Source organism: Camarhynchus parvulus, chromosome 2, assembly GCF_901933205.1.
Source record: "Camarhynchus parvulus chromosome 2, STF_HiC, whole genome shotgun sequence".
In the NCBI taxonomy this organism is placed as follows: domain Eukaryota; kingdom Metazoa; phylum Chordata; class Aves; order Passeriformes; family Thraupidae; genus Camarhynchus; species Camarhynchus parvulus.
This window is the reverse complement of record NC_044572.1, coordinates 25,240,259-25,252,943: the sequence shown is the minus strand read 5'-3', so window position 1 is coordinate 25,252,943 and position 12,685 is coordinate 25,240,259.

Below are 12,685 nucleotides of genomic sequence, written 5' to 3'. Positions count from 1 at the left end.
GAACAAAGCATTCAAAAGAAGGAGGAAATGATGAAGCAGTATAAAAAGGGAGCTTCTTATTTCAGGATGTATGCACAGCAATAGAGTCTTTCCATCTCAGGCAATATAGCATTCTTATTACTCAAAAGTAGTCATTCTTTCACGGCATAATAAAAATTACCCACAGAACAATTCTAAGTTACAAAAACCCCAAAACTTTAAAAAAAAAAGAAAAAAAAAGAAAAGCAAAGTTATATTTTCTTGGTTCCAGCAGCATTTTCTAAAATTCACACACAATTTGTGGACTCAATATAGTTTTATTCCAGTAAACGTAATAGAATAGGATTCTTAGTATTCATAACAAAAAATAATAATCTGTTGGGTCTTGAGTACCTTAATGCAGCAGCATTTGTAGTGGTGTCTTCAAAAATGTAATTATGTGCAGCGAAAAAGGACATCTCCTTTTGTAGTTTTAGACTTATTGCCTTTCAATTTCTTTGAAAGTCAGTCTGCTCTTGAATTTTTGAGAGAGCCAAGACTACTAAGCTCATTTTTTTTTTTCTGGCACAATCCATTTCTTACAACACAAATACTACCTTCTTCATGAAACAAATAGCTTCAGTTGTTTTCAGTGCTCCCTCAGATTTCTCTATTTTCTGCCCTTCAGCCCTTTAACTTTTGCTTGCTTTTGCTTGATCAATGTTTTGCGATTAACTTGATGGAAATCAAATATGATATCCACCATCAGATACCCACTAAATGCAACTGTGTCAGAAATGCCATCGTTGTTTAGTGCTATAATTCCATTACATAATAAGCACTATTAGCTGCTTTTATTCTTAATAACATGCCATGCTGTTTGCTCCTGCTTTCTGTTTTCTCCCTGTGTATCGTAGGATACCAAAAGCAGTCTAAAGACTGCCTGAGTGGTATGGGCTAAAATGAGCAGGTTCCCTTTCACAACAGTTTTGCACTTTTCTTTTAAGCTGACAAAGCGTGAGCCTGTATGGAGAGAGTGGAAGTATCAGCACTGTGAAATGCATTCCTCCTGCTTACACTCACTACTTTGTCCTGCGGATTCTAAGAGTCAAGTACAAAAACCTCTGAAGGGATTTCCTCACCATTCCCTGTATGCGCAAATTATTATCAATTTCCAAGGTAAAATGTTGACATTTGTATCACCTGAATCCATTGTAGCTGGACTAGAGAAAACAGTGAGAAACTGAGCTGGCTGAAAACAGCTTAAATACCCTTTGCTACGTTCACATTCTAGGATTTACAGAAGACAGTTTTTAGACAAGCAGACATGATACTATGTATGAATGTGGATTTGTCTAAGCAAAGCTCACAGCAAATAATCAGAGACATGCTAGAGTTCATGGTTATTCAGTTGAGGAGACAACTTTTGCAAATTGCTTCCTGAATCAGCTATGACTTTGGGGGAATGACTAAAGATGTAAATGAAGAAGAGGACACCTCCGTGACTGCATTCCATAGACAGTGGTCAACTAGTATAACTGCCAGAACACAAAATGTGGGCAAGTATCAGATTTACCTAAAGCTGTAGACCATATACAGAGTAGTATTTATAGTATATATGTATATATACTATATAGTATATATGGATCAATGGATCATTTTTCCTTAAGAGTCTTCTCCACTTCAGCAAATAATGCTGTTGACCTCAGAAGGATTTTCACTTATGTGATTCAAGGCCATTAGACCTACTCTGGAGAATGTGATTAGTTTCTTTAACTAAGTCTTGCTCTGGGTTCCCTTAGTTGAAATCTGAATTCTAAGCCATGGTTTATGCTGTCATACACCCTTGGCAGAAATTTTCTGCCTGGGGCCTTAAGGAAAATACGTATCACAAAACTGTCCCAATGAGTAAACATGTTTGTGACCTGGATCTACTTTTGCTTTCTAAAGGCTAGTTTGGGAGAGCTGCAAAACCTCAGGCTCCCCTGGTTCATTCATTGCAATTGTTGCTCATAGTTGTGGTTGTTTTCCTTCAGACACTCGTTCTCCTTTTCCTGCTTCGTGGCCTGTTTTGCACAGTTCACTTGCTCAGGCAATGGAAATAACTTCCCTTGGAAAACAACAGTGAAGCTTAAAAATGTCATAGCAGCGCAGAAAGGATTGCAAAAAACATTAATAAGAAAATGACAAGTTTTCAGGAATATTCTTCAGCTTGAAAAGCGGTCCTTTACAAAATGGGATACGCTGAAGACAAACTGAATTTCTCAGAACTACCAATACATCTCTGTAATGGAAGATTATTTTTTGTATTTGCTTTGCTTCAATGAGAAATAGGATTTACAGTTAGTGACAACTTTAGAATAAAACTAGAGCATCGTTATGGTTTGTTCCTTGAGAAGTTGTGAACATTAAGAATTTAGAATGAATAATCTAATTTAAAAAGTCAAACCTTTCAGTTCAGCCTTTGGTATATTCTTAGCCTAACTGTTCTTCAACAGCAGTAGCATTTAACCAGTTTTTTGTTGTGAGTCTTTTAAAAACCTTTTCCCCCAACTTCCAGCTAAGCCAGCATAACTACTGCAGCCTGAAGTCAGAACTTCTTCCAGGCATCAGATGAAAGCCATCATATGTATGTAACTTCAATTCTGAAGAAGGGTAAAAGTACACTGCAGCACATAAAAACTCCACTTTCCCCTAAAAATAAATGGTGCATATAGTCAGTGCAGTCTATTATTTTTTTCTTATTCAGCAAAAGAACTGTGCAAACCTAAAGGTGGGATCTGTGATATTTATTAACACTAACTTCCAAATTCACGACTGCACCACACTATTCCATAAAACATTATATTTAAGGGTACTGATCATCATGAGGCATGAAATCCCTTATTTCATGCCTCATGATGATCAGAAACTTATTAAGGAATAATGCATTTCTACAGAACACTGCCAAAACATGAGTATTGAAATAATATCTGCAATTTGTAAGATTTTCTTTTTAAAGCCAGGAATCCTAACTTTATTATCAAAAGTTGTATTTAACTAAATGTCTTTATTTTCTTCAGTAGTGTAGAATTGATATTTCTTTTGCATCTGCAAATATAAATTTGTAACCCATTTTCACCCTACATCTGCAATTAGTTCCAAATTAAAGAATAGTTACAGGAATAGAATTGGGTACTAGCTGAAGCAAAAGACAACAAAGAAATCAGTGGTTTATATAAATCCCATTTCTAGTTTGAATGCTTTCTACTGTTACACAATTATTTCTACAACAGTGTCAAAAGCATTTTCCTCCAGAAACTTAAGTTCTGTCTTGCCAAAGTAAATATTCTTAATCTGTTGTAATTTTCTGTCATTCTCAAAGGACCAATGTACCTCTGTTTGAGGCTTTACAGTGTCTGATCAATGATTGTTTCAAGGAATGTCAAGACTTTCTATATATATTCTGTACAGTCATTTACCTTTCTAGAAGACTGAACATACAAAGAATTTTAATTCTGACAAAAAATAGTGCATTTAGTCTGAGCTATTTTTTTATAACCTGCCATTTTCTTCAAAGCAAGTGGAATCTCTCATCTAGTACTTCAATACAACAAGCAATCGCAGTTATTTTTCTGCTGTTTTACTATTTCTAACTGTACCGACTTACATTCTATGTCTCAAAAAAGAAAAGAATGCAATAAAGAAAAAAAAATAGAAAAATAACTTATTCATCATACAATTAGGAAAAAAAAGAAGTTTTTTCAGCATTTTATATTATTTTCTATTTTTCATTTGCCTACAGATAATCCATCACACTGGGCCATAGTATTCCATGGAGCTGGTTGGCTCACAGTAACTTTTTTTGAAAGTCTGAGCAAAACTGGTGCAGTCATTCTGAAGAACAAGATGAAAAGAATGTGTTTTCGATGCTGAACCTCTTTTCAGATAGTTGGCTGTGGCATTCGCCCTATTCTGGAACAAATGGGTGAAAATTAATAGAGAGCTAATACTTGTATTAGGGATGTGCCTTTTTATTACTGCATGCCAGTAAAATGATCTGAACAAAATAAAATAATTTGGACAAAATAAAAGCTTTGGAAAATTTGGAAAAGTCTACAGATTTGCAGTAATGGTTTGGTCAGGGCTGGTACTGAAATTCCTTAAATATTTGTTTTGCACTGAGTCAGCAAGTGAAGGATGTTGGCTCCCCACATTTCCATAGAAAGGCCACTCTTTGATGTTGTTGGATAATGCAACACTTTAGATCCAAACTACAGTTAGGAAATTTCTTTTCTGCTTCACTGCACAAGAGAGGATAAAATGGCTTAATTAAGGCACAAGAGAAACAAATCAGAAATGATGTGCTGGGTTACAGAAGCAGAGTTTGAGGTAAGAAAACTCAGGCTGAGGAAGAGGAGCCGTTGAAAAGTCTTAGACACAATGGCAAAGGACTTCAAGACTTCAAGCACTGGGCTAGGAAAGGAAAACTGGTCAACTGAAGATGAATGAGGTTGCAAGTACCCAGATTAGGAAAAAAACTCAGACTGAGCAAGGCTGCTCGGTGGCAGAAAGAATGAAAGGGGAACCATGAAGAGAAAGGCAGATGGCCAGATAAGGAGGTTCATGAGGAGAAGCTGTTGGGGAAAGACCAGGATATTTTCTGCACCACAGCATAATGAGTTAGGAATAAATAAAATTGTCAGACACCAAGAAAGTGAGATGCACCAGCATTTCTGCAGATATTTCTGATGCTTTCACTGTCTGTCATGTACCCAAGTGCAAGTCACAGTGTGTGAAAATGTGTTCAAAGTCCCTGCTGGATCAAGTCATCTAAGGAATTCCTGCCCCTGAAACTTGCAGAACCACACATGGTGTCTTCTCTAGGGTGGTAGTACCTTCTGACTCTATTGAGAGAAAAAGCCAAAAAAACCGCTTTGGAATAACATTCCAACTATTTCACCATTTTTCATGTATCTGAGAGAGAGAAGTTAGGGTTTCTCTTCAGGTGTCACAGGTTATAAAAAAAAACTGACTAGGCATTTCAGGATCACTTACAAAAACTGAATGCAGGTTAGTTAAGCAAAGAGAACCCGAGGTACTGACCTCTGAAAAGTTGGCAGGAGCTTTTGGAATCACCTTCAGATACGCAGTAAGTAGTTGACAAGTAATGATTAACAGATTCCATATATCAACTTTAGACCACGTAGCTGTGGTCAGAATAAATGGTTCATGTTAATGATTTACACAAGCATTTCAAACTCCCTGGCACCAAAGTGAGTATCTTTGATTTTAGTAGCAAGAATATAGAAGATCTGCCTGAAAGGAATCTGAAAGCTCAGCTACAGTGATACTTGACCTAAGCATCTAAAGTTCCTCCCTGCAACAGAAAGTGGTATCTTATCTGCTTAGGCTGAGCTTGTTTCTACATAATCACTCATGGAATACTTTTTTTCCTCCAGAGAAAAAAAGCTCTGACTGGGACTAACAAGACTCTCAAAAGGTATGATTTGCTAAGTTTCACTAAAAATGTGTCAATGCAAAGTTAGGTAGACACTTCCACAAAAACTGATCAGAACTCATCTCCTCAGCTCCTATTCAAACATCCACTTAACAACAGGCTCTGCAACAGGCACTGCAGGTCAGCAAACTCAGGCCTTCCAGAATTAGAAAGGACACATTCTCTGGAGCTGAAAGTAATTTCTACTCATTCCCAAGTTTTGCAGGATATGGATCTCCTACCTGATATCAAGTACAACAAGAAAATACAGAGAAGGCTGTAGTTAGTTTGCTTAGCTTTGAAGAGCAAATAAACCAAAACCAAATTCTCCACTATGTACCTGAGGACATATTTGGGAACCAATACAAGACTGGCAGAGTGGGAGATAAGTATTGCATTTTTCAATCACCCAGAGTCAAGAAGTCTGACAGATGTGTCTCATCCACTATAAGAGTTGCTGCTGCAAAATGCTATTCTATATAAATTTCCAAACAATATAACAATACTAATGGGCTCCTTTAGGCATCTCTTAAAGACACAATTCCCCCAATAAGCCATAATATTAAGTAGTCACCAAAACTCTTCTCAGGTTCCAAATGCTTTTTAGATTGAACTTCTGTGTGGATCTCATGAAGCCCAGACTTTCAAACAGGCAAAAGGAAAGTGAGTGGATTCTCACTAAAAAAAAGCGCCAGTCCTTAATGGAAGAACAACCAACCTGTACATCTTCAGTGCTGGTTATCATCTTAGCATCTGATTTGTGGCTGAGGATTTAAGAAGGGTGATCAAAGCTTGAGAGTAAAAGGTGCATGTATTCTCTCAATAAATACACCTTACCTATTCGACTTATCTAGCTGGATCTAGTAATGAGTCTCACAGTGATTGCATATCCTCTCCACTGACAGGGATATTCTAGAAAAAGAGGAAAATACATAGGCCTTGAGTGCATTTTGTGACTATTTCTCTGATGCTCCTGCAGAAGGCTAAGGTAATGGATTCCCTCACCAGGTGATGAACATTTCAATGATGTGCACTTTAAGTCACTCTATATCAATATAAACAAGAAAGCAGCTCATGACAAAGTGTTTCTCCTCACCACAGCAGAGATGAACAATTTTTCCCCTTTGTAGGTTTTCCTTTCTCTCCCTGGAAAAGGACATTTTGCTGACTCACAAGTGATTAGCTCTGTTGTTGTAGTAGAAGCAGTGGAAAAATAGAAAAAAGAATCCTTTTCTGCCTCATACACCTCTATCCACCCACAAAATCTAACAGAGGATAAATCCTGATCCCAGATGGGAATTTTCCTACTGATTTCAGCAAGCATATCAGGGGATTTTCTGTAGCTGTTGTTTAAATCTTGCTAACTACAGAAATAGTGGACTAAACAACTAAAACATCTGCCTCAGTTAAACTTTTAGGTACTTGAAAGCCCTGAAAATCTCCTTCTGATATGTAAAGTGTGGACATCTGGCTAGAAAAGCTCTGAGGCACAAAACCACAAAAGCTGCAGAACTCATTTTTACTGAGTCACAACTGATCATACAACTCATCCTGAGAAATACCTTGCCTACCTCATGAAACCACAGATCAGATGGTTTCTTCCCACCTCACCAAGGCTGGCTCCAACCAAACTGAAAACAACAGCAAACAAAATTAAAAGAGGAAAGAGGACAGAAACAATCTACCAAGAAAGCAGCTATGTGAGCAGAGCAGCCTAGAAAGTCTGATATCCTGTGGATTCTTCTGGAAGAAGAATCTTAAAGAGATAAGTAGCTGAGCTGATGGCTTCCCTTGCAGTTAGGCTTTCCTAGTGCCTCTTTTGGTAGGGATTCTTTGAAATTAAAGAGATGAACCTACAGTGCAGTCAGTTCTTCAGTGGAAGCAATAAGAAACCTTTATTCTTTATCAGGCTGCAGCGGAGGAATATAATTCCTCTGAGAGTGCTACTGTTTTCTTAGGCCTGGTTGAAACTGGATGCCAGCTGACTTTTGACCAGATGCATACAAAAGCACTGTGACCTGCATTTCTTGGTAATGAAATTAAACACAAGTACTCCAAATAATTAGAAATTACCATCTTCCCTAGGTAAACACACTTGCTATCAGCGGTTCCAATCTTGTCAGTAATTAAAAACCTTTTGAACTTTTGCCTCAATCCATCCTTTTTAACAAAACAAATACCAAAAGCTGGCATACACTGATAACAGAGCTGTAAATACCAAGGTAGGTGATAGTCTTCAACTTTAAGCAAAGCACTGAAACAAACAAAAAAGCTCCACTTGGCTTTAGAGGACTTTGAGCCAGACCATCTTTCTTCAGTTTAAGGAAAAAGACAGTGGGTCCTTTGGAAATGTGTATTAATACTTAATAAATGTTTTATCTCCATGGAAAATAAAAGTTATGGGGTTTGGCTGGAGAATGAAAGAAAACATTGAGTTTCAAGATGACCAAATGTTTATATTTTCAAGCATGTAAGTTTGTTGAAGCTAAGAGAAACTCAGTGCTTAATACAAAACTCTGCAGAGGTTCTATTACTTTCTGCAAAGTCTTGGCTAATCAAAATCCAGTTGACCTCTTGCACACAATGCAAGTTCAGCTTATGCAGATATTTGTACATACACTTTAAAGACCCACAAATGATGTCAAATGATGCCTAGTCTACTCTGTGAGTAAAGTCTGACTGAAGTAGTGTGTCTATTCAATGCATTTAGTAACAGATTTCAATCTATGTTGTTAGGGATAATACTTTATATTTTAGGCATTTTGGTGACTAAGGTTAGCTTCATAAATAGCAAATTATTATAATGTATTAAAAATCTGATCTACTTTTGCTTTTTATTTTGCGGTGATTGACAGATATATTATAATTTTTCCCTCTTCATAACTGCTTCAGTATTGAGATGATCTAATCTCTCTTTTGGTATTTTAACTTGGAGTTGCAATTTAGTTTAGGTAGTAAATAAAATTGCAGAAAAAAGAAGATAATTTACCTCTTGATAAACCTCCATCTTGTTAGCTTCCATCTGTGAATAATGGCTAGTGAGTGTGCAATATGCTTGGTACTGGTTGGATTTGGTGTATGGTGAAACAATTCTGATGGTATTGTTAGGAGCTGCCATCTGCACTTATGCAAATTTTTACTGGTCTAGAATAACAATGATTTAATGCAGCAGAACAGTTCAGCACTTGACATGCAAACACAACTGTTACCAGGCTTTATTTTTTTATATCCCTCTTATAAAAAAAAAAAACAAGAAAAATATAGATAACTCCTATATCTGTAATATAATTTACATTCAGTACTTAGCTTATAAAATGTGATACTATTAGTACATGGTATGATAAATATTCTAAGCATACACAACTTGCACTAGGTGATAAAATATTCTGAGCATGTCCTAAAATGATTCTCTCATCAGAGATGGCTTGTTACCTCCACCATCAGCAGATACTGATAATTAATCAACTGAAATGAATCTTTACAGAATAAACAAATCTGTTATACATGAAGGATGATTATGTTCTTTTGGCTGTGAAGATTTTTCATAACTTATTCATGCCAATGATGTGCCTGAGTTATGAAGTATTTTTCACTTATGAAATAAATATAGCATCTTTCGTTTGTCCTGTATCCCCTTCTATCTTTTGGGCTTTACCAATGTAAATCAGCACAAATCTACTACCTAACCTGATTTACACCAACAGAAGAATTAACCCCTTACTCATCATCAGCAGCAATGTTTCTTTAGTTATTTCAGATGTATTTCTAGACCATAGCTTTGGTAAAGTGCTTTGAGCTGTTTTATTTTAACAGCAATGATTGTGTAAATGCCATTATTAGCTGTAAGACAGAATTATAGCTTCTCCTTCCAGCTTTGTGAATGCCACTCTTCTGGTAGATGTGACACACACACTGGGAGATAGTGTTGCATTTAGAGATGGGAAAACTGTGAAAATATAGTACCATTTGTATGGATTTTTAAATTAATTATTCATACTTCAAGGTGCTGCTTTTATATTCACTTTTCCTTGAACTATTTAAATGACCAGTTTGTTTTTTCATTGGCAGAAACACTGATAGACAATGAATTCTAGACATGCATATAAAAGTACTTGGAATAAGACCATGTTTGACTGACCCTCAAAAATCACAAATAAACAACAGAGTTTAAATTAAGAATATGTGTGACTTAAAAGTACAACAGCAAAAAAACAAACATTGACAATTGTCAGACAATGTTATAAAATATCCAGAAAAACAGCAAATGCATTTGAGGAAATCGTGATCTGCAGTGAATATCCTTCAAACAGAAGAATTGTGAATGATTCATTCAGAGTGAGTCATATTTTATTAGAGAAATTCTCAGGGTTAGGCCTACTGTGCAAGCGCAAATTCTTGGCAAAGAGTCACTAAAACTGATGTGCTAACTCACATCAGCTAAACATCCTTTATTAAGAACAAAACAAAATAAAAAAAACCCACAGAAAGAACAAAAAATCCACACCAAACCCATGACCTAAGGAAGGGAATACTGCTTCATGCCTTCCCTTAAGACTTCACTGAAGGAGAGAGGTCAATAAAGAGTTTGAAGAAACAAGATGTGCTCAGGAAAACCTTGTGTTCATTCATTTCCTTTTAACATCCAGCTCTTTCCCACTAGGACTGAGGCCCCTGGGTTTTTTGACTATCAGCTGCACTTGTAGGAAGATGTACTTGGTGCAGTTTTGTGGTAAGTTAGCACACAGGAAAATATCCATGTTGCTGAACATACAATATAACACAGAAGGAGCCATTTGGAAGACAGTTTCTATGGTGTGAGGCAGAGAGAGGTATACTGAGGAAAACAGCTCAGTAATTTGGATAGCAACACAGATCTTGAGGGCCTTGGGTCAGTCTTTGCTTTATCTCAGCTATTCACCAAGATAGTTAGTAATCCAGGTATGTACAGTCTGATTTTCCAGATCCAGTCCTCTCCAGACCTTCCCAGATGCTCTCAGACCTTTCTAGATCCAAGAAGATATTTATTTGCCTTTAAGCTACATATTGCAATGCCTACATTTTAGGGCATCTGTCTGCCCATACAAAATCCAGAACATTGTAAGAGAAATCATAGAAACAGTTTGCTGAAATTGCAAAGTACTAATAGAAAGAGTAATGAATAAGATCCAAAATAGCCAGCACACTGGGTTCTGCCTTACACTGTCAGTAGGTAAATGTTAGTCCTTTATCAGTCATTTAGCAATTCTGAAGAACCATGAGCCCCAGGCTGTTGGTCTCTCCAGGGTAATTGTCAATAAGCTCACCAAAAATCATGTGTGTCTATCCAGATACGTTGCCCTCCTGTATAATACCCACATAGTTAAAACATCAAGTAGTGAATCAGCTCTCATTCTGTTTTCCACATGAAAACTATCAAAGCCTAATTTTTCACCTCAAGGACAGTGTCCAGGTACTTGGCTGTGACTTCTCTTGGAAACAAGCTGCAGCACTTCCTGTAAAACCCATCCCCATGTGTACAAATTCAAGACACCCTATCAGAAGAGAGCACAAGAAGGAGCTAACTCTAGGCTGTTTCTCTTTGTAGAAGGAAGCCTAATATCACTGCGTGCTCTGTTTTGTATTACATGTAAAATACAGAAAAAAACCCATTGGCTGCAGACACACAGCGTCCTGACTTCTCTAAATAATATTTTTATGCTTTGTAATGAAAACTGAGTCACAAATTCACCCTATCTCATTGCACTCTACCATATAAAAGAGTCATGCTTCTCTCCAGTCCAGCTGATCATGGATTCTTCTCTCACAATGACATGTCTTCACTAGAAAGAATGACAAATGTTCCTCCTCTCTTCCCCAGAGCAGTCTAAGGCTTTGTGGTTAAAACATACTGAAATGAGCATGACACATGGGCTTGAATCTAACCTCAATCAACAGAGGACTTTGAAAACAAGTTAATTATGTGGCCAAGGAGAGTGCTGTAGTCCACTACAGTCATACTGCTTATCATCTAAAACGTGAACATTATTAGCCTTCACTGTTTTTTCTATGAAGAAAAGGAACTTGGGCCTGTATGTGCATGTTGGTCATGATCAGAGACCTGTGAGGCCAAACTCAGGTTTTCCTGCAAGCAAGGCAAGATTACAAGTCTTGTCTGGACCAAGGCAGTGCTGAAGGTATGCTCAGATCTTGAGGTGCCAAGAGCTCTAGAAGGAAGGGAAATGAAGCAGATTTAGACTAGATAAAGGACACTTTTTGAAACACTGGAACAGGTTGCCCAGAGAGATGGTAGATTGTGCCCCATCCCTGCCACTACTCAAGACCAGTAGATGGTTAGATGCGTCGGTTTCCCATCCAACCTGCTCTCAAATAAACTGAGTAAACTGGTCTGATTGAAGATATCCCTATTCATTGCAGAGGACTGGGACTAGATGACCTTCAGAGATCTCTTCCAAAGCAAATCATTCCATGATTCTATGATTACAAGTGTTAAAAGAGATCATGTGCTGTTTCATTTAGAGACCAGTTGAAAAAGGCTTTTCAGGATCATCCTTCTTCACTCACCTCTCTGAATTTCACCACCAGTCTACCTGAAATATAGGCAGGTTTTTGAGTTGTGTTTTTCCTTGGCAATTAGCTCAAGACCATGTGTCAGTATAACAGGAGAATTCTAGTAATTTTCTTAGCAGACTTAAATTGAAAAAAAATGCTGTTGAAGCCTGTTTTCATAATAGGACTGACTTTCAAGCTCACATTTAAATATCCTGACTTATGAATATACACAGAACATTGTATTTGTATTATAAGACAATTGTTATGCTATTTTCTCTACATAATTTTTCTCTTCTTAGTGGTATCATTAAAATAATCGAAGATTGTTTTCTATTGTTTATAAATGGACTGCTATTATCTATTCATTTATGACAAGGTGACAGTATTTACTTATCTAGTTTGCAGATAAGCACTACATAGTCTGTTTTTTGTGTTTGTTTGAAAAAGTGGGGTTGGAGGAAGGCTTCAAGCCTGCTTTGATCTAACTGCTATTTTCTAGGTCAGGGAGATGCAGCAAGAAGAGAAAGGTTGTGCTGAGACAGAACAGCTGAGCACATGCAATGGGCACACATACGTGGAGCAAGCAGAAAAGGAAGAGAATCCAGCAAGTGGAGGTTTTTACAAGAAACTGAGACTGGGAGACTGCTGAGAAGGGGGTATATCTGCTGCTGGGCCTCACAGGTGATGGGAGAAACTTCC